Source organism: Vulpes vulpes, chromosome 11, assembly GCF_048418805.1.
Source record: "Vulpes vulpes isolate BD-2025 chromosome 11, VulVul3, whole genome shotgun sequence".
In the NCBI taxonomy this organism is placed as follows: domain Eukaryota; kingdom Metazoa; phylum Chordata; class Mammalia; order Carnivora; family Canidae; genus Vulpes; species Vulpes vulpes.
Window position 1 is genome coordinate 32,583,225 of NC_132790.1, and position 21,857 is coordinate 32,605,081.

The 21,857-nt window shown below is 36.1% G+C and overlaps 1 protein-coding gene across 2 annotated transcripts in view; it reads right to left on the reverse strand.

The window, feature by feature from the left end:
- The window catches only part of TENM4 (teneurin transmembrane protein 4), a 2,793,707-nt gene extending 2,772,411 nt beyond the window's left edge, over positions 1-21,296 (reverse strand). For both annotated transcript variants that reach the window (XM_072726015.1, XM_072726027.1), the window contains exon 1: positions 21,043-21,296. The gene's annotated coding sequence lies outside the window, so the exon portion shown is untranslated. The remainder of the gene's footprint in view (positions 1-21,042) is intronic.
- Between the last annotated feature and the right edge of the window lie 561 nt (positions 21,297-21,857).

Below are 21,857 nucleotides of genomic sequence, written 5' to 3' on the forward strand. Positions count from 1 at the left end.
AGTAGGGTCGAGCTTATGTAAGCAGAGAAATAATTACTAAAATAGTCCAAGGACATTAAAATAAGGCTAGTAAAGAATGAGAGCATTTAAGGATATGAAAATAGTGCTTACATTAATGAAATAAGGCATTAAATTATATCTATGATACAATATCAGTTAAATACAAATACTTAGGAAAAAATTAAAAGATTAACGATCAATAAATATATGATTTGATTATTCCTAAAGGCTGGTGTTATTAGATATTTTTAAAAATAGCTTTATATTTAAATGCTTAAAATTTAAAGCAGAAAACTTTTAGAAGCAACGGGAATGAACTGGACTACCTTGGGGAGGAGGGATAGTATTTTTCAACATGTTTGCTTCATTATCTATATAATGTCACTTAGAAAAATAAGTTTAATAAGCAATCAATAATCTTAGATTAAAATCTACCTTAAGAAAATCCCAATGCAATATAATGACTATTGTACAGGTATATGCACATAAATATCATTCATATTCATGCACAGTACCTAAAGGTCACTCCGTTTGTGTTAAAATACAGCTTCAATAAATTTGTTCATCTGGTCATCATTGCATATGAACACAGAGTAGCTATGGAAAATTATATGAAAGTGATCTTGTTTTTGTGACTAAAACTTTAATTCTCAGAAGTAAAGGCAGGGCAGCCTAGGTGGCTCAGTGGTTTAGCGCTACCTTTGGCCCAGGGTATGATCCTGGAACCTGGGATCGAGTCCCATGTCAGGCTCCCAGGATGGAGCCTGTTTCTCCCTCTGCCTGTGTCTCTCATGAATAAATGAATAAAATCTTTAAAAGAAAAAAAGTAAAGGCCAAAGTCAGTTGGACAGTAATCAATGGTGGCACTTAATAAAGTATTTAATATATGCCAATAACTGCTCAATGTTTGTTCATCCACTTTATTTCATTCACTTTTCATAAAATCTCCAAGAGTTGGGTTTTGCATACTAATTTACTAAATAAGATCAAACTGAGGCACAGAAAAGTGCTTAATTTGTCCAATCTCATAAATTGGGGCTGTGTTAGGCCTCTGGAAGCCCTAAGCATTAAAATTAGTATGATGTTTCTTCACATGCATATTTTTAATAACAATAATATGAAACCATACCACATATGTAAGTCAGCCACTATTCTCACCTTTCCCAAACTAATTTGATTTTTTTTCTTGAAATAACAGACATAATTTCCTAAAAGAATAATTATGTTGCTAGTCCTTAGCACATCTATTCAGTAATATAGTACCTAATGGCAAAACCTGAGTGTAACATGATTGGCTATGGCTTTTCATATATAATTATCTAATATTGAGTATGATTTTTGAATCTGCAGTGATGATGTCAGGGAGTCAGGGAGGGCATTTTCAAGAACCAAATGTTAGAAGAGACAAGAATGGCTTTTTACAATAAGAAATATTCTTCCTGTTCGGATAAATGGAGGCATTTGTTCCTTTTGAACTTTTTTTTGAGTAATTCCTATGTGTAAGATACTATGATAGACTCCAAGGACATAGAGATGACTGAGACATGGAATTCACATACTATTGGAAAAGGATTCCAGGTAAAGAGACAAGGACAGGTGATGCTATGCACTATGAAAGAAATAAGGAAACAACGTAATATAGGTAAATGTAGTCAAAGAATCCTTCTAAGAATTGATGATATTTGAGCAAGGCCTAATGGAAAAACTGAAGCGTAAGGGGAAACATACCATAACAGGATTAGAGGCCAAAAAACCATGGCCTTGTGAGAAAACGTGGGCAAATTCCTATACCTGGAATATAGCTGTTCAGGGAAAGTAGTTGCATGAGAAAGACAAGTGCATCCAGACCATACAGAGATTGAAAAACACTAAAGAGCTCCAGCTTCCTCTTGAATACAATGGCATGTCATCGAAGGATTTTAAGTGAATGGTCACATGATCCAATTTATATTACAGAAATTTCCTGTTGTGTCCACACAGACTAGTTCCAGATTCTAAAAATGCTCAGGTTTCATACCAATTGTGTTTTTTCTCACAGTGTGACATTATTCCCATATATTCTTCCTACAATGTTTAGACTTGAAACATTTTAGAAATAAATAGGCACATAGTCTTTCTGAGTTAGTGCTGGAGTACTGTTCAGAGGAAGCGTGTGGGTGTGTGATGAGGCCAAGTTGCCAACAAAGATGTCCATATGCTAGAGTCAAGTAGTTGTGTAGGCAGGCCATAGACATCACACAGATGTCCTAGAGTTCTACTGCACACAGGCTTGGAGAGTAGTGTCAAGGTTCCATCCTTTGTAAAGACGGTGAATGTTTTATAAGAAACCTGTATAGAACTAAATCAATCAATCAATGCTACTTGCTCTCATCATTAAAGTTAACAAGAGAAGAATGAAAGAGGCAAGACAGAAATAGAGTGAAAAAAACATTAAGGAGCATTTTACCTTAAAGGTGTTTTTTTGGAAAAGCTATATAATACAATAAGGATATCAAATTCTATCACAATGTTTCACATTTTCCTTTGATCTAACATATTTTATATTCGTTAGACCATCTACTTATCAGTTGGTACTACCCAAACATTGAATAGAAGAAATAAAAGGATATTTAAGTGGTCTGTAATTATTACAAAATAGACTTTATTTTTCTAAAATCTGTGACACAGTCATTTTCAGTTAATTGGAAGACTCATTTTTAAAAAAAAAAAGTTGATATAATACCTTTAAAGCATAAAGCAAAGCACCCATCAGCATTTTAGTGTGGCTATCCATCTTCAGGTGATATAGGTATCTCTGTGGAATAAAGTTGATGGATAGAGTGGCTTAGTTTCCTGCATTCTTTGCTCTGATTTGTGTTAGGAGTACCCAAAATAACAAAAGACAGATGCCCTCTTGCATTCAGAGAAGCTATCCTCACTATAACCTAGCAAAAACAAGCATTATTTATATTTTTTATAGATAAGAAAACTAATATTCTAAGAGATTAAACAAAATTCCCTAGGTCATAGCCACATAAATTGGGAAACCATTCATGCATTGGTCTCTTTGTCTACAAAAGCTGCATGTTTTCCATTACCCATCTTAGTCTGTGCAAATGATGCAAGAATTTTTCTCCCTGGCTTGATCAAATTCCGCATGCTTCCTTTTCTTCTTTCTACCTAAGAAAAGTATAGAGCTATTTGTCTCCTCCCCATTCAGATTTACGTATCCTGGCAGAGCTACTGAATTTTTTCTGAGTCATTTATAGTTTTTTTTTTCCATTTTGTCCTAGAATAAGGTCTAATTTGCTAAAAGATAAATAGAAAAACACTTGTACTACTACCTCTCTGTTTCAAATTGTCTTATCTTTTGGCATAGCACACTAATCATTCTTCAGTCCTTTGATTGATATTCATATAACATCTTTCTTGACTGACAGTATTAAGGTCTAGATATAGAAAATCTTTAAAAAAAAAAACACTAATTTGCAATCTGGTTTTCCTTCTACCAGAAGAAGCCTACCTATGGACAATAATTTCATACATTAACCAGACATCAGGACCCTTGGAGAAAAAAACATACTATTGTGTTGAAAACTGAGCATTCTCAGAAACTGATGAGCTTTAGCAGCTTATGACTATTGCTTTAACAATAAGGGAGAAGCTTCGGTAAGGGACAGGGCAATTAAAACCAGTCTGAAAGCATACCAATGGAATGCTTTTTACCAAATTAAAAAGAAAATTACCTAAGGATACATTTGCAAAATTAGGGACTAAAGACTTGCTACAGGCTGTATTAATCATGATATTTAGAAGTGAAGAAAAAGGTATTCTGAACAAATGTAATGGTAAATAAGCGAAATAAGTAATTGTTATTTACTGAATGCATACTTTCTGTCTGAGACACATAATATTCCACAAAATATACTATCAGAAACATTGATTTAATGATAAGAGAACAGAGTACTAGGTGTGGTGTCATAACAATATTTGGACCTCAGTTGATACTAACTGGCTGTGTAAATTTGGAGCACCACCACCTGTCCCTAATAAAGGAGTTGAACTAAAAGGTGTGGCTTCAGACCATCATCCCCATCATCATCATCATTTGAAAACTTGTTAAAAATGCAAATTACTGGACCCCACCTAGGTCAATTGAACTCAAAAATTTGGGAGTGGGGTCCAGCAATCTATATTTGAACAAAACTTCAATGTAAACCTGATGTTCACTAAAACCTGAGACCCAGTGAACTAGATTATCTGTAAAGTGTCCCTAACATCAATATTCTCTAGTTACGTAAGTGATTTCCCAAAATAGCTTAGCTCATAGTCAACTAGCTTCAGGTACTCTCCTAGGATCTAGGTAGCTCACTAAGAATATAACCATGACAATGACATGTGAGAAATGTCAGGAACTGAATATTGAGAAATTGGATATATTAGAGGAGGCTATTAAGACTTCAGACAATGATTAGGAGGCATAGAAATGAGAGAGAGACATGGTTTCCCTAAAAATTGAAAGTTGAAAAAAATTTAGAATAAAAATAACATATTGTCAAAGTAATGGGGTCAATCGCAGATGTGAGATATTGGGACATTAGAGATGGGAAAAATCTTCACAATTCATTTATGCCATTTATTTGTTGATACAAAATCTAAAGCACAGATAAGATAAATAATTTCCAGTCAGCTTGTGAGAAAATAAAACATGCTGAATCTTCATGTAGCAGGTGATTTAAAAATACTTGTTCAACTACATCAAAAAGATTTGTGGAGTAGAGGTAAGACAAACTAGTTTCTATATGTGCATGATTCTGTGCACTTCATTGAGCAATTTGGATGTAGCTTTAAAACATTCATGTAGGAATCCATTTACTATGTCACTGCCTAGAGACATTTTTGGAACTTCTAGGATTAGCTTTCAACTTAAAATTATCTGAAAATGAGTCATGTTCAATCTATTCCATCATATCTTGATTTCTCATTATACCATGAATCAGAAAGTTGGTTGTAGGTCTCTATACACAGCTGAATCTTATGTAACCTTAGCTACAGCTGACAGCGGCTCTGGTCTTGATGCTTGAAAAAAATATCAAACAAAACAACAACAACAGAAAACACAGTTTTCTAGTACTTACAAAGTGTTACTATATGTAGCTCCATTTAAATTCTCATAAAAACATCAAAAGAGATGACATAGTTAACCGTATCACTTTGCTATGATGGTAAAATATAATTTATAATAAATTTATAAATAAATCATCTTTTTGATGTTCAATCACTGAAATGAATAGCATGCTTAGATATGATTATATGATTTAATAAGGATAAATAAACTCTGTTCATGAATGCCAATTAAAAAAAAATCAGAGGATCCCTGGGTGGCTCAGCGGTTTGGTGCCTGCCTTCGGCCCAGGCATGATCCTGGAAACCTGGAATCAAGTCCCAGGATCGAGTCCCACATCGGGCTCCTTGCATGGAGCCTGCTTCTCCCTCTGCCTGTGTCTCTGCCTCTCTCTCTCGCTCTGTCTCTCATGAATAAATAAATAAAACCTTTAAAAAACAAAAACAAAAAATCATTCAGGGACGCCTGGGTGGCTTAGCTGTTGAGCATGTGCCTTCAGCTCAGGGCATGATCCCAGGCTCCCAGGATGGAGTCCCACATCGGGCTCCCTGCAGGGAGCCTGCTTCTCTCTCTGCCTATGTCTCTGCTTTCTCTCTGTGTCTCTAATGAATAAATAAATAAAATCTTTAAAAAAAATCATTCAACATACATTTTGCACTTGCTATGTGTTGGTCAAGGTGCCACACCTCCAGAATCTAAAGATGAATAAGACAATATCCATATCTCAATGAATTCACAGTTCAAGATATCAGGAAAACATAGCCTGATCATTGTGATGCAACTGTTTTTTTTTTTTTTTAAAAAAAACCTAATCACATATGGAATTCATTAATTCATTTTAGTAACCAAGTCTTATGATAATTCAATTCAGAATTTCTAAGGTAATGTAAGTTATGAATAGTTGCAACAATCACTGGATATTTAAGCAAACCATAGTTAGAATCCAGGGCCAATTCATTTGAATATTTCTAATACTCAGATAATTATATTAACAGACTATATATTTCATATCTTTTTTAGAGCAAATTTATGACATAAATATTGTATTTTGGATTTAAGTAAACAGAAAACAGAAACCTTCTGTGACTTTCCAAAGTCACACATCAAGTCAAAGAGGGATCCAGGATTCACAGTCGAGTCATATTCTGAGTGCAAAGCTTTTTCTATTCAATTAGAACATTTTGCTTCTTAGGGGAAAAGAGAGATAAAAAGAGGAATGGTAAGAAAGGGAGAACAAGAGAGAAAGAGAAAGAAAAATAAGAATGTAGACATGCAATCCTTCATACATACAGGCAAGCAAGTTATTTAGTCAATTTTGATAATCCAGTATGTGTCAACCTAGACATCACCACATCTCAGAGGAACAGGAATTCTTTGCCGATATAGGGAAGTAAAAAAATGGAATATTTTTTATTCTACTACTTTTTCAGCCTCAAGTCATCTAGGTCTTCTAAAACATATTATATTTTATATATGATGTTACTTGATCTAATTTTAATAGTATTTGCTTAAAAAAATCATGCCACAGAGAGAAGGCCAACCATGGAAAATACTATGCACCACAATCCAGAGAATGAATTTTTAGAATCTAAATAAAGTTGTAATGTTATTAGTATAATCTACTATTGAGAAAGGATAGAATAATTTATCACTTGCACAGGCTAGTTCTGAGTAATCATAATAATGAATTTTGTAACACTCCCTGGACAAACTTTATTCTTTGTCAGTTCAAAATTATTCTCCCCATAATGTTCTTTTCCCTATAAAGAATCCCTAGGAGCTTACATAGAGAGTCACAACGTTACCCATAGGGAGAAGGAATAATAACATTTTCCTTTTTCCAGCAAGAAGAAATGCAATTATTTTTAATTGTGGGAAGATGATACATTTTTGGAAGATTGGCATCTTTGCCACCCTTGCAATTAATGTGGTCACAGTCCATTATTGCTTTGAGATATCTTTGAGGAACATGTCCCTCTGGCTTAAAAATTCTCTAAAGCTTCTTAATATGGGATAGAATTTCTCCACATTTGGCACTTGCCAACCTCTTGCAATATCATACCCTTGCTCTTCTCCATATTTGCCCTGCATTCATTCTCTATTTCAAAAACAAAAGCTATTTGTTCTCATATCGCTACAAATATTGTATTGGTCATAGGGTCACACTTTTTTTTTTTTTTTTTTTTGCCCTTGTAAATTTCTCCTTTAAATCCTAGGTCAAAAGCTGTAACTTTTGCTAAGCTTTTTTTCTAGTAGAATGGATACTTAGTACTAAGGTATCTTGCATTAACTGCATTCACTACTCTGTCATAGCACCTGCTATATTCCTTTTCCAGTATTCAGTCACTTATCCAAGCTCCTTAGCTCAGGGGCCATTCTATAGCCTTCTCTATAGTCCTAACATCCTATGCACAGTTGGAAAACACATGTTATGTGTTCTACAGAATAAAGGATTATATGAAACACAAAGGATTATATGAAATAAGGAAAATCTGGCAGCTGTAAGGTTTTTTCCCTAATTATTGATATGGAAACAAGAAAGACATCACACTATATGTCAAGCACTGTTCTAATTGTGCTATATACACATACAAAAACATCTAATCCTTACTCCAACTTCATAAGGAAAATGCTATTATTCCATTTTATAAGTCAGAAAACTAGAACATACACACACAGCTGAAGTAACTTACTTACAATCACCGAGTGGGTGCACAGAAGCATGTTATACACCAGGTAGTTAAATTCAAACAACATCCTCAACTACCTCTCATAGGCCCTAGGAAGAAGGTCTAGAAGTACTGCAGAAATGTGCATTCATTTAGCTGCACTAGCTATAGTATGAGCTTTAGTTCACTAACTGGCATAGTGTTCTGGGGCTAGGTCAAAGGACGAAGGAATATCTGCACCCTGGTTCTAGATCTATTACCAATTATCAATAAAGCTAAGGTCTTCTAGTTGGGATTTTTGTGACCTTTTTGGAACTTCCCAGAGTCTTGGTTTCCTCATTTCTGAAAGGGGAATAAGCATAGATCCAATCCCATGGCATTGGTTTGAGGGTGAAAACAGACAATGCTCATGAAATACTAAGCACAGAGTATCAAGGTAAAGTCAAAACTAAACAAAAACACTGGGCCACCCTGTGCTGTGCTGGTTTCTGGCAGCACTTCCAAATCAAGAATCTGCAGGGCAACTACAGTGATAGGGAAAAGGAAAGACACAGTAAACTGGAAAGAAATGGAAGGTGAGGCACTGCACTCTTGAACTTGCAGCATCTTGTTTTTGTTTTTTTTTTTTAATTAAAAGTAGTAACTTGAGTATCAAAGTTGAGTGAGATGGGGATGCCTGGGTGGCTCAGCAGTTGAGCACCTACCTTCAGCTCAGGACGTGATCCTGGAGTCCAGGGATGGAGTCCCACATCGGGCTCCCTGCATGGAGCCTGCTTCTCTCTATGCCTGTTTCTCTGCCTCTGTCTTTCTGTATCTATCATGAATAAATAGATATAATCTTTTTTAAAAAGGCTACTGTTTAAAAAAAAAAAAGTTGAGTGAGATGGTCCTATGTGTAACCTCTAGACTCTCTACATAGTCCATCTCGGAGGCTGTCTTTCAGATGTCATATTAGTTCAGTACTTCACATCTTGTGATTCAGAATGTTGTGTGAGCACTTTATTCTGAACCATCCGTAATACATCTGATCCGATCTCAATTCCCTCTACTCGCGCATAGACAATTCAAGCATTAAATTCTTGCATCATGATCTTAGATTCAATCTCTAAGCCTTTGTTATCTTTTTTAACTCTCACCTATTTTATTCAATGTTTTCCCCTATAAAAGCTTAGCCAAGCAGGATATTTAAATTATGCACAACCTAGAGGCAACGAAAATCAAAGGAAGGAAAAGACATTTCTCTCACATGCTCACCCTCTGCTCATTTGCAATAGGCCTTATGTTGGAATCATATAGAAGCATTTGTGTCTTTTCTCATTCCATTCCCTAAATGAAGACTCCCGGCTAAGATTCTCTTAGAGGATTGAGGAGAAAAGTATGTCTGAGGCCACCAAAATCAGGATATTGGCCTAAAAAGTACTGCCTAAAAATATATTTAATAGAAGACAAATTTACCAAAACTTTCCCACAGTTTATGAAAAAAATTTCAGCTGTTTTACTATGTTGTTTTGAGTTGTGTTGGTTGAGATAAAAATACTAAGAGACAGATTTAGAGGAAAAGATTTGTTTTTACACAGTCATACAACCAATCTCTAAGTTTAAGTAAGAATTACTTAAAATCCCTTGATACTTCCCTATCCAACATTCTATGTCTCCTTCCCCATAGCAAACTGGAAATACAACTGAAAACAAATCAAATATTCATCAGCCTAAAAAAGATCCCCTCACTTGTCCCCCGAAAACAGCCACAGGGAGAAATACAGTAATGAATTTTTTAGAAATAACCCAATATGCAGCATTGACTATAAAATTCACTTGTATGTTATCTTTATCTTTCTAGAATCCTGTAACTCATCACTAGGGTTTCTAGTTGCTTTAAAAAAAAATCTAAGTACCAGTTTCCTCTTACTTAAATGATTTTACTTAAAACAACAAAAAAATAATTTTACTTATTGGCAATATACTGTGGTTTTCATTCTTTTGTAGGTAATTATGATTTACCCTTTCAATGCTTTTTTCTGTACAATTCTGATTATATTTCAAGATGTCTTCTTAAATGCACTCCCAAATGTAGTGTCAGAGGTAAATAGGGTCAAGTTTTGAATTTACTGCTCTAACAACGATATAACATCCCTGATAGAGAAGACAATTAGCCAGACATGAGCAGGGAACAGGAGTTGTCTGACTATTAAGAAAGGCAAAAAACAAGCTTCAAACAGCTGGGAAAGAACCAGGTACACACATGCTCTTACCCATAACCACTGCCCCACAGTAACCTATTGCTTCATAATAACACATTCACATTTCGATTTTGACACCTGTTGCGGGGGAATGGTGTCACAACAGTTCTGATAAGGACCATTTAAGGCCAAAAACTCCCCCTCCCAACCTGTAGGCAGAAACCCTTAGATGACTGGGGGCAACCCTAATCAGAGACCCACCCTAGTTTTGACCCACAACTCTTACAAGCATAAAAATGGAAGACAACCCTGACTCCAGTGCTCTTACCATCTCTGGGCTTGCCTGCTCTTCCACCATGAGAATGTACTTTTGCTTCAGCTGCTATCAAACTCTTGCTTACTTGAGAGTGTCTCTGCATTCTTTCTTTGCTGAACTCAAGAACCAAGGCTGGTTTGGGGTGTGGGGACAAGACACACTGTTGACATCCCAAAATTTGCATAAGATAATATATCAAACGTAATACTCACATCAAGATTCCCTAAAGCTATTTAGCCTGTAATCATAACTGAATATCAGGTCAAATGCTTGAAGGACTTATGATAGATGGCATAACTCCAATTTTTTAGTACTCATGCAGGTCTTCAAATAAAAAAAAATCAAACGATAAAATCTAGACATAGCTGAGATCCTTTAAAATGCTGAATAAAATAAAACATGTTTCAATAAAAACAAGAACTATTAAAGAGATGGGTCAACTTCTTTACGCCAATGATATAATTTTTAATAAAACCAAAAGAAGCCAAATAACCCAACAAGTTTTTACTTCTAAGAACAAAAGTATCCATTTTTTCTATAAAGGGTAACACAAATATTGGCCAGCAAGTACTGAAACCAACAAGAGGTAAGAATGTAGTTACAGAAACGGATCTGAGCAAAGCTGTTCATCAGGTGTGAGAGTAAAACTGCTCTTGGTAATTATTCAAACATTCCAGAGAATATGAGAGTTTCCTAAAGACCGATGATGAGGAAAAAAGAACTTGTAAATTTATTACCTATTTTACAACAAAATTATATAATGGGTTATTATGCATAGCTTGTCAAGATTTATTTTTAAATGTGATTATCAGAAACCCATATAAGTTTGTAAAGTTTACAAAACTTTTTCTTAATTGGATCGCTTTGCTAAGAAGTTATTTTAAGAAATAGTAATTTCAGTAAAAATTTGATGAAGTCTCAACTGAGATCCTTACCGACAGAATGAAAGTGTGTAAAATAGAGAGTGCACGGTTGGATAGCTTTGTATTTCAAGCACAGATGACAATTAATGTGAATTATTGCTTCAGTGCCAAATTAGAGGAGGTCTTCTGGCAAGTTGGTGAACTCTGGCCTGTTCAACATCATAGATGCAAATGCAGAAGACATAGAAGATTCATTTATTAAATTCACTGCTGATACGGGACAGAGAGCCTAATCGGGTCAGATTACAGATCCAAGGCTTTAAAAGGTCTCAATATAAATTATCTAATAATGTGAAATTTAGTTAATTTAAAAACTCAAGTGCTACTACATGTAAGGCAAAGTGTAATACACAAATGTACCATCTTCTGTGATTGTGTTTAAGAATTATTAGCTACAAATGCTAATTCTTGTATACCTTGCCAAAAATGTTGAATGAGAATACTCTCCTAGGGAGATTACCAGAAAAGCTATTATAAAAAAAAAAATTCAGGAATTTCTGTCATTGTCAAGATTCTAATAATACTGATCTATGTGAAATCACTCTTAACCTCAAGATATTTACAAAGGAAAGGAGACACAATACACAAAATGTTCATGAAAGTTTCGTACACAGTGGGGCACCCATGTGACTCAGTTGGTTAAGGGTCTGTCTTTGGCACTGGTCATGATCCCTGGGGTCCTGAGATAGAGTTCCGGCATTGGGCTCCCTGCCTCTCCCCGTGCTCATGCGCTCTCTCACTCTCTCTCTCTGGTCAAATAAAATCTTTTCTTTAAAAATAATTTCATACACAACAAATAGCTATTTTCATGAGAAAGTTATTCTTATTAGTGTCCTAGTCACAGAGACTAGAAAATATAGAAAGGATTTTAAAAGTAAAAAAGTGATTTTTCTCAGATGTTAATAACAAAGGCAAGCTTGTAATTGTTACTTAAATCTTTTCTTTCACCTCTGTATCTTTTTAAGAGGTAAATGAGAATGGCTAATGTGTCTCTTTAGGTAGGAGAATGTATCTTTTTCATGTTCTTCTCAGTAGTTTCTATTGTTTGGGTTTTTTTTCAACCCAAAACTGTAGTTGAAGGATTACTCAGGTGAGCAGAATCCAAAGGGGTAGTCCAATTGCTCTGAGACACATCAGTCACATTTACTACACAGGTGAACCCTATGTTGAGCATAAGAAGAGCTGGATAATGAGGTCAGATGGTCAGTGAAGTCAGGAAAAATGACAATGTGAGATTCTAATCCTCGTGGGCAAGATCCCTAGAGTCTTAAGATGGAGACACATGCAAACTTGGTAGGTATATAAGTGGCCTTTCTTGGTTTTCCTTAAGTGAGTGACTTTATTTCTTAAGTCCTGAGCTAAAGACTTAATACTTCCAAAGAAACCCTACATCAGATCCTTTGAATCAGAGAATACCCAGTTTACCACTTGGTAAGAAAGCTGTTAACACAAAATCCCCTCAAGACTGTTATTAGGTTTTTGTTAACTGGACTGTTGACAACCATTTTATATTCAATCACTATAAAGCAAAATCCCTAAAATATAAAGCAGCATTGGGCATTTTATTCTTTTTTTTTGTATTGGAAATATTGTTTTTACCAGCATTTTTCACAGAACTAGAACAAATAATCCTAAAATTTTTATGGAACCACAAAAGATCCCGAGTGGCCAAAGTAATCTTGAAAAAGAAAAGCAAAGCTGGAGACATCACAGTTCCAGACTTCAACCTATATTACAAAGCTGTAGTCATCAAGACAAACACACAGATCAATGGAACAGAATAGAAAACCCAGAAATGGACCCTCAACTACATGTTCAACTATTCTTGACAAAGAGGAAAAAATATCCAATGGGAAAAAAGGCAGTCTCTTCAACAAATGGTGTTGGGAAAACTGGACAACATACAGAAGAATGAAACTGGACCATTTTTTACGACATCCACAAAAATAAATTCATATGGCTAAAATTAACAACACAGGAACAGCAGATGTTGGCAAGGATGTGGAGAAAGGGGAGCCCTCTTACACTGTTGGTGGGAATGCAAACTGGTGCAGTCACTCTGGAAAACAGTATGGAGGTTCCTCAAAAAGTGAAAAATAGAACTATTAGAACTACCCTATGACCCAGCAATTGCATTATTAGGTATTTATGCAAAGGTTACAAAAATGATTTGAAGGGACACATGCACCCCCATGTTTACAGCAGCATTATCAACAATAGCCAAATTATGGAAAAAGTCCAGATGTCTGTCAACTGATGAATGCATAAAGATGTGGTATATATACAGAAGAGGACTCAATCATAAGAATGAAATTTTGCCATTTGCAACAATGTGCATGGAGCTAGTACATTATGCTAAGTGAAATAAGTCAGAGAAAGACAAATACCATACGATTTTACTCATATGTGGAATTCAAGAAACAAAACAGATAAACATTAAAAAATATAGAGAGGCAAATCATAAAATAGACTCTTAACTATAGACCAACTGAAGATTGTTAGAGGGGAGGTGGGCAGGAGGATGGGCTAAATGGGCAATGGGGATTAAGGAGGGTACTTGCTGTGAAGAGCACTGGGTTTATATGTAAATGATGAATCATTAAATTTTACCCCTGAAACTAATATTACACTGTATGTTAACTAACTAGAATTTAAATAAAAAGTTAAAACACTGAGTGTTATATGTTGGAAAATCAAACTTCAATAAAAACAAATTTAACCCCCCCCCCCAAAACAAAAGGTAAAACAAAAAAATAAATAAATAAACTTTAAAAAAAAGAAATATTGGGGTTTTCATTGTTACTACATAGGAAAATAGTAAGGGATTTCAAAAACCAATGAGAATAGTGGAGGATAAAAAAACAAAACCAAAACAAAAAAACTTGAGTTTTTTTTTTTTTTAAGGTTTTATTTATTCATGAGAGGCACAGAGAGAGAGAGAGAGAGAGAGAGAGGCAGAGACACAGGCAGAGGGAGAAGCAGGCTCCATGCAAGAAGCCCTATGTAAGACTTGATCCCAGGGCTCCAGGATCATGCCCCAAGCTGAAGGCAGATGCTAAACCGCTGAGCCACCCAGGGATTCCAAAAAACTTGAGCTATTACGAAGAATAAGGGACCAGAAACTTTCAGCTTAAAATTAAAGAAAATCATGAATATATGATATGATATGGTCACTGTTGCTGGTACTTGTAAAGTAATATGAAAAATTGGTCTAACCATCTTTTTTGCCACATTATGCCACATTGAGTTGTTCTAAATGACACATTTTATTTAGAATGATCAAGCACTGTCCTACTTGAGTATCCAATAAGACAATTTATTCTCCCTTTAAGAATGCTTTATTTTAGGGACGCCTGGGTGGCTCAGTGGTTCAGCACCTGCCTTCGGCCCAGGGCGTGATCCTGGAGTCCCGGTTTCTAGTCCCACATCAGGCTAGGCTCCCAGCATGGAGCCTGCTTCTCCCTCTGCCTGTGTCTCTGCCTCTCTCTCTGTGTTTCTCATGAATAAATAAATAAAATCTTTAAAAAAAGAATGCTTTATTTTAGATTACTGTATACATAAAAGAGTGGGTGGGATGGTTTTCTAAATTATTGCTTCTAATTAAATAATAATGATGATAATAACAAATGTCATTATAAAAGCAAACGTATAAATATATTCATAAGTAAACATTACCTTGGAAAACAAGCCTAGAAAACAGGAGAGTTTATATTGTCATACCTGCTTATTCACAGCTTCAACTGACACATAGTAGGCAAATAATAAGTGTCCTTTAAAGATTGGAATAAACTGGGGAATAGGTCTCTGAAAAGTGTACAGGCTGCCTGACCCTGAAGGCATATACTTGAAGCCAGCAGCACTGAGATGTCCTCAGTTCATGAAGCAAATGAGGAAAGTCCAAAAATATCCTGCTTCTTAAACAGGTTGATTTTTTTTAACCTGGTGTGATTTATGCAGAGAATCTGTAACATATTCCAGTTCATCAAAAGTCTAATTTACATATATTTAAAGGACATTGTAGAAAATAATTAACCAAATGCATCACAATTCAGACAGTAAATGTTGACTGGGGATTTTTAAGACCTTAAATGGAAAACTAGGAGGTTAAATAAGTACATTGGATTGGTAGGGAAAAAAAAGTAAAAGGAAAGACAAAAGGACAGAGGGAGGGAAAGAGACAGAGTGAGAGAAATGGGAAGTTGTTTTCTTTGCAATGCTTCATATCCTAAAGTCACGCAAAATAAAGGGCTTTTCATTCCTTTTTTCCCTATAGTTTATGAGTGAAAAACTGTGTTGCTTACCAGCCATCATTTTGAAATATATTAAAATGATCACAGTTTACTGTATGCGTCTAATAACACATCTCACCAAGTTCTAGCTTAGAGACCTACAAGGAGAGGAACATTTGGCTTGTGAAAATCAAGCTACATTCCAATCAAGATTGTACTCCCCATCACCGATGCACACAGGAAAAATTTCAAATGAAAATTCAAAGACAGGCAGGAAACAACAAATGTTGGAGAGGATGCGGAGAAAAGGGAACCCTCTTGCACTGTTGGTGAGAATGTGAACTGGTGCAGCCACTCTGGAAAACTGTGTGGAGGTTCCTCAAAGAGTTAAAAATAGACCTGCCCTACGACCCAGCAATTGCACTGTTGGGGATTTACCCCAAAGATTCAGATGCAATGAAACGTCGGGACACCTGCACCCCGATGTTTCTAGCAGCAATGGCCACAATAGCCACACTGTGGAAGGAGCCTCGGTGTCCATCGAAAGATGAATGGATAAAGAAGATGTGGTCTATGTATACAATGGAATATTACTCAGCCATTAGAAACGACAAATACCCACCATTTGCTTCGACGTGGATGGAACTGGAGGGTATTATGCTGAGTGAAGTAAGTCAATTGGAGAAGGACAAACAGTGTATGTTCTCATTCATTTGGGGAATATGAATAATAGTGAAAGGGAATATAAAGGAAGGGAAAAGAAATGTTGGGAAATATCAGGAAGGGAGACAGAACATAAAGACTCCTAACTCGGGGAAACGAACTAGGGGTGGTGGAAGGGGAGGAGGGCAGGTGTTGGAGGGGAATGGGTGACGGACACTGAGGTGGACACTTGACGGGATGAGCACTGGGTGTTTTTCTGTATGTTGGTAAATTGAACACCAATAAAAATTAATTTAAAAATAAATAAATAAATAAAAATTAAAAAAAAAGAAAATTCAAAGATAAATGATAAAATTTTTATTAATTTTCATGAACACCTAACATTTAGTGGGAATTTTCTAAAGGTTTGAATATCCAAGATTACTTACCTGTTATATTAAAACTATTTTAATAAGCTTTTTATACTTCCTCACATTGACATAGGAGCTGGCCTTTAATGAATAAAATGATTTTATTATACCTAATTCCATTTCAAGGAATAAGACATATAAACTTCTTTTTACCATTTACGTCTCAAACAAGTGGAGCATTATATAACTTCTTAAGATTAAATCAGGAATTGTTAATTTCTGTTTGTATTCATATTTCAAGCTATCAACATATTTGAAAGAAAAACTTTCAAAATAATGTCTTTCTGCTATTTTTTTAATGTACACAGAGAGTTATTAGTTTATACTGGCTGTCTGCCCACATAAATTACTGCAGTTGAAGAAAAGCATGAAGAAGACAGGGCTGCCTAGAAGGAAACTGAATTCAAGACCTAGAAAGCAAACCTATACACTTGATCCTGGCTAGAATGTTCTCTAAATAGTGCCATTAAAAAATAGTGAATAAAAGAATTAACCAAATTACCTGCCATTCAACTTCTCAAATTTGTTTTTCTTTTGATCTGAGTAAAATGTAATTAAAACAAGTTCATTAACTAGATGCCCCTATCTGCTCTCAATTCTTTTAAATTGGAAATAACCACACAGAATAACCATGTCCTTGATTTGCACAGTACCTTAACCCTTGCCGTATATATTTGGAAAATTCCATTCCCAAAGGCATGCCCTCAGCCACAACCCTTTCAAACAGTTGTTTCCAGCCAATAGATACACTTTCTATATCCATGCCAAAGCTGATCTGAAGTACAGAAAAAGAAAGCTATACTGGAAAGAAAGAAATAAGTCATGGGCAGTTGTAGTCTTGGTAATCGATGTCATATAGTCTTAAAAAGGCATAGGAAGAAAAAAAGTCATAGAAATTGATACATAATAACTCTATTTTGATATAGAAAAAATGCATGCCTTTATTTGCATACATATTTATTTATTTTCCTTTATTCTCTTCATATGTTTACATTCAGATATATATATATATATATATATATATTCCCTCAAATACAAACATAACTAAGCATACCAAACTATTTTTATATTTAGGCTATTCAAAATACAGTATAAATACCCTGGGGAAACAAGTCATTTTATTTATTTTTCTTAAAGATTTTATTTATTAATTCATGAAACACACAGAGAGAGAGAGAGAGGCAGAGACACAGGCAGAGGGAGAAGCAGGCTCCACACAGGGAGCCTGATGTGGGACTCAATCCTTGGACTCCAGGATCACGCCCTGAGCTAAAGGCAGATGCTCAACCACTGAGCCACCCAGGTGTCCTGGAAACATGTCATTTTATTGCTTTTTCATGAATTTTTACATAAATTCACACATTTATATGTGTAATACATGTATTGAACATTTATTACGTTCATAAAATTAATGTAAACATTTTTTAAATGAATACACACAAGGAAAAATGTGAGGTGAATGTGATCATACTAGGTTAAAAAATGAGGCATAAAGTCATGAAATTTGTACGTGTAACTATAAAATTGATTTAAAAAGCAGAAGATATAATTAAAGGAAGCTTTCACAAAACCAACACCCCTTTGCATTGTAACAGAAAATTAGCAACTCTCTGTCCATCAACGTGCCAGTCTCTGCTAAAAATATCAAAATTACTCTCCATCACCACTAGGTGGCTCACTCTCTATATCTAAGTCTCCACAGACACACCACTATGGCCCCATAGGCGTGGGCAGTAAGTAAGAGTCTCACTAGAGTACAGGTAGTAGAAAAATAATCCCTTCGAAGAAAATCTTATGTTTTGAACAAGGGAATACCTGAGCTACTCCCCCATCAGTTCTCATCAGAATTGTCTTTACAGAGACAGGATAATTGGTAGAGTTGATCTTAGACCAGAGATGTTTTTTATTTTTTATTTTTTATTTTTTATTTTTTATTTTTTTGACCAGAGATGTTTAGAAAACGAGATGGAATCCCTTCTAATAAACATTCTGCAATGATGCCCAGTCTCTTATACTTTCAAATGCATTCATAATGTGAAAAAAAATACCCCCCCCCCGGGGGGGGGGGGAGAGTGAGAGAGAAAAGAAAGCACCACCTTAAAAAAAAAAATCAAACAACAAATCACATTATCTACTTTTGACTGAATTTGGAAGTAGAAAGTAAGAAAAGTTAAGGATTAGGGGAAAAAAATAAACCAGCAAAGATGGGAAATTTAACATGGAGAGGAAGTTCACTTTCCTAGATTTGCAAGATGGCTCTAAGCAATCAGTTCCTCCACCAAACTGCATTTTAGCAGAGGGAATATAATAGGGCAGTAGCCACAGAAGCTTGTAACACCATCCAATGTATTGCTATAAAAAGCTTTACCATCTGGATCCTAATTCTCCTCAATATTGAAACTGTAGAGTATTTTCTTCTCTTCATTCTAATTTACAGCTATCACTCAGTGCACCCCTGAAGGGTGCATACAATATGCCATTGTTAGAGCTAGTGTATAATCCAAGGCAATTTGGGGAAAATCAGCTTGTAAGTATAACTGCATGGTTTTCTTGGTATTCAGCACCTGTTTGCATTTTGTGAAAGCTTATAAATTTTGCTTGTATTTTTCTTCTTCTCTTCCTTTTGCCTCGGTCAGAATAGGTCTGTAAAAGTTGTCATGCATGTGTAAAAATGTTTGTGGACTGCACCATCAATCTTATCCCACTGATGGTTAAGACCTGAAGTATTTGAGATCTAACAGTAGTGAACATCATTCACCTGATTCTTTGATTTAACCCCTAGTATTCATTTTTTGCTTTTATTTTTAAAAATCTCCTAAAATACCAATTCACCAAGCTACCTAGGAAAGGTTATCAGATATAGAGAAGGAATAAAAGTGTTTCAAAATTAAGAAAGCTGGTGACTAGAAGCCAGCATGGTGACAGTGGAGTCATCACGTCTGTGTCAAACAAAATGATATTGATTCCTTCTCAGCAAAGGCAGCTCTGACTGGCGATCCATAATGTGCAAGCAACTGGTTAACTTTTCACCTGCCTCACAAATCTAGATTAGGAAGAAAGTAGGGTAAGGGGGAACAAGAATGAGAAAGCTAGCTCAACAACTGAATTAAATTACATCTCATCTCCACAAAATACTTGGTTAAGATTACATCTTTGGATGTCTTCTGTTGCTTGCTGAATTGGTCATTACAGACAAAAGAAAAACTAAATGAGAAAGTATTCTCTCCCTCTCTAAGATTCAATTCCAAGTGCACACTACCTACCCAACTTGGAAAAAAGAGAGAGAGAGAGAGAGAGTTCCATGAGTTCCATGTCCTCTATCTCCCTGTTTCTGATCTCCTGATCTTACCAGAAGCAATATCAATTCCTTGAACTAAGCTATCAGCTACCACAGCACCATGGAGAAAGTAATATGAGAAGGCTTATTCAAAGTTTGAATATGAATCAAAGTGTGGAGTAGCAAAAAGTAAAGTTGTGCTTTCTTGATATTGTTACTATATAGCAAACTGTAGACTCTATTTGCCAAATTACTTTAATACCAGGCAATGTAGAAACGGTAGATATTATGGGAGCCAAAAGCAATGACAGAAAACATCTGTTAAGTATTTGTCATGGACTAAAAGTCTTTGTTGAGCACTGCAGAGGGATCTGTTGCACTAAATATTAATGACATGTGAAGAAAGCAACTCTTCATTCATTCTTTTACCTTCCAAAGAGTCAGCAAATAACCTCACACACATGGTCTTTTTGCTTAAGGGGTTCCTAGAGTTATCAGAGGAGAAGGTACCTAGCTGGCCAAGCTTGAAAATTCTTGCTCCCAGGTGATGCCTTGACTTTCAAGCATATACCTAGATCTGCCTAATGTACCTAGATGTGCCATGCTCCCACATCAGAACTGAGGTCATCCACTTCAAGACAACACATGCCACCAAGATACGGTGTGGCTTAAAAGCACTTTCTAGGATAATGAAAAGAGACATCAAGTTTCCAAGTGCAGCACAATATAAAGTGTTATTTGCAAAACGGTACAAGATCCAACATTGCCTTAATTAATTTGCTGCTTACCATAAATTCCTATTAGACCTCACTTTGGAATTGAGTGGTAATTCAGAGGTACCACGTACCTGACTTACATATAGCATGCACATCTTCTAAAGAACATTTCCTTATGCTCATTTCAACTAAGTAAATTATGACTATTACTGTCTCATAAAATTCCCTGTGAGATAATGTGCATATAATGATTAAAAGGAGTATTAAGACATGGGAATGTCTAAAAAGTAGTTAAAATTTTTCTCTTTTATTTTTTTTTTTTTAACTTAGGACTTTGGGCAGGGAAATGCCCGTAGTCAAGAAATGTTTGGGGCAATAACAAATGCAGATTAATACCCCCAAGGCAAGGAGACTCAAATCAATAAACCAGTCTTGTTTGGAGTTTCACAAAGATAAATCTGTTCGTATAAATGCAATCCTATAATCTAGCTCATTTTAGCAGAAGAGATCCCGTCCGGTTAATTCTTTACCATGTTAAATAACCAGTTTACCCACCTTACCACAACAGACTTCTCTCAACCCCAAACTTCTCCTTTTCAAATCCACATTATCCAGATATGTACAAGAGCTCAAAAAGATGCAAAGACATTTGCTTCCTGGCTTTCCCTGACAAATACAGCAATTTGCATGAATATTAAACTTCTGTGATTCAGCAACTTTCCTCCTGTCTGTATATCACTGAATGTTAAATGCTGAGGAAGAGTCTGAATCCCTTGGCTTTTATTTTAGAAGAGCGAGGTGTGTGTTCCGCAGCCAAAGAAGAGAATATTTAAAGGTCTTCAAATCACACATGCAGAGTTGCATAACAATCGTCGCTAACTCGAAAGGCTGGAACCACACACACGCTAAATGGGGAGTCGCCTATGAATCACAAACTGGAGCTGAGTTTCGTATTTGCAGAATATTTATAAGGGTGAGAGGAGAGAGAAGTAGAGTTACCATCTGTGTCGAAACTTTAATCAGGAAAAAAAAAAGAAAGAAAGAAAGAAAAAAATCTCTGCTGAACTACCGAGCCCTGAGCAGCTGCGTCCTCGAAGGGAAAAGTCTTTCTCGCCCGTGGAAGCGGACGCTGCGGTACCGAACAGGGGAGACTGCAAGCGCCTACCTGCGAGGGGGCTGCGGGGCGCTGCGGGCGGCGGCGGCCTGGGCCCCGCACCGGCACCTCCTCCCGGGGCCGGCGAGCGCAGGGGGGCCCGGCTGGCGCGGGGCGCGGGGCGCGGGGCGCGGGGCGCGGGGCTCCTCGGGCTGCCCGGAGAGCTGGGGCTGCAGGTGCCGGCGCCGCCTCACTTAGCGGAGAGCGCTGCTGGGTG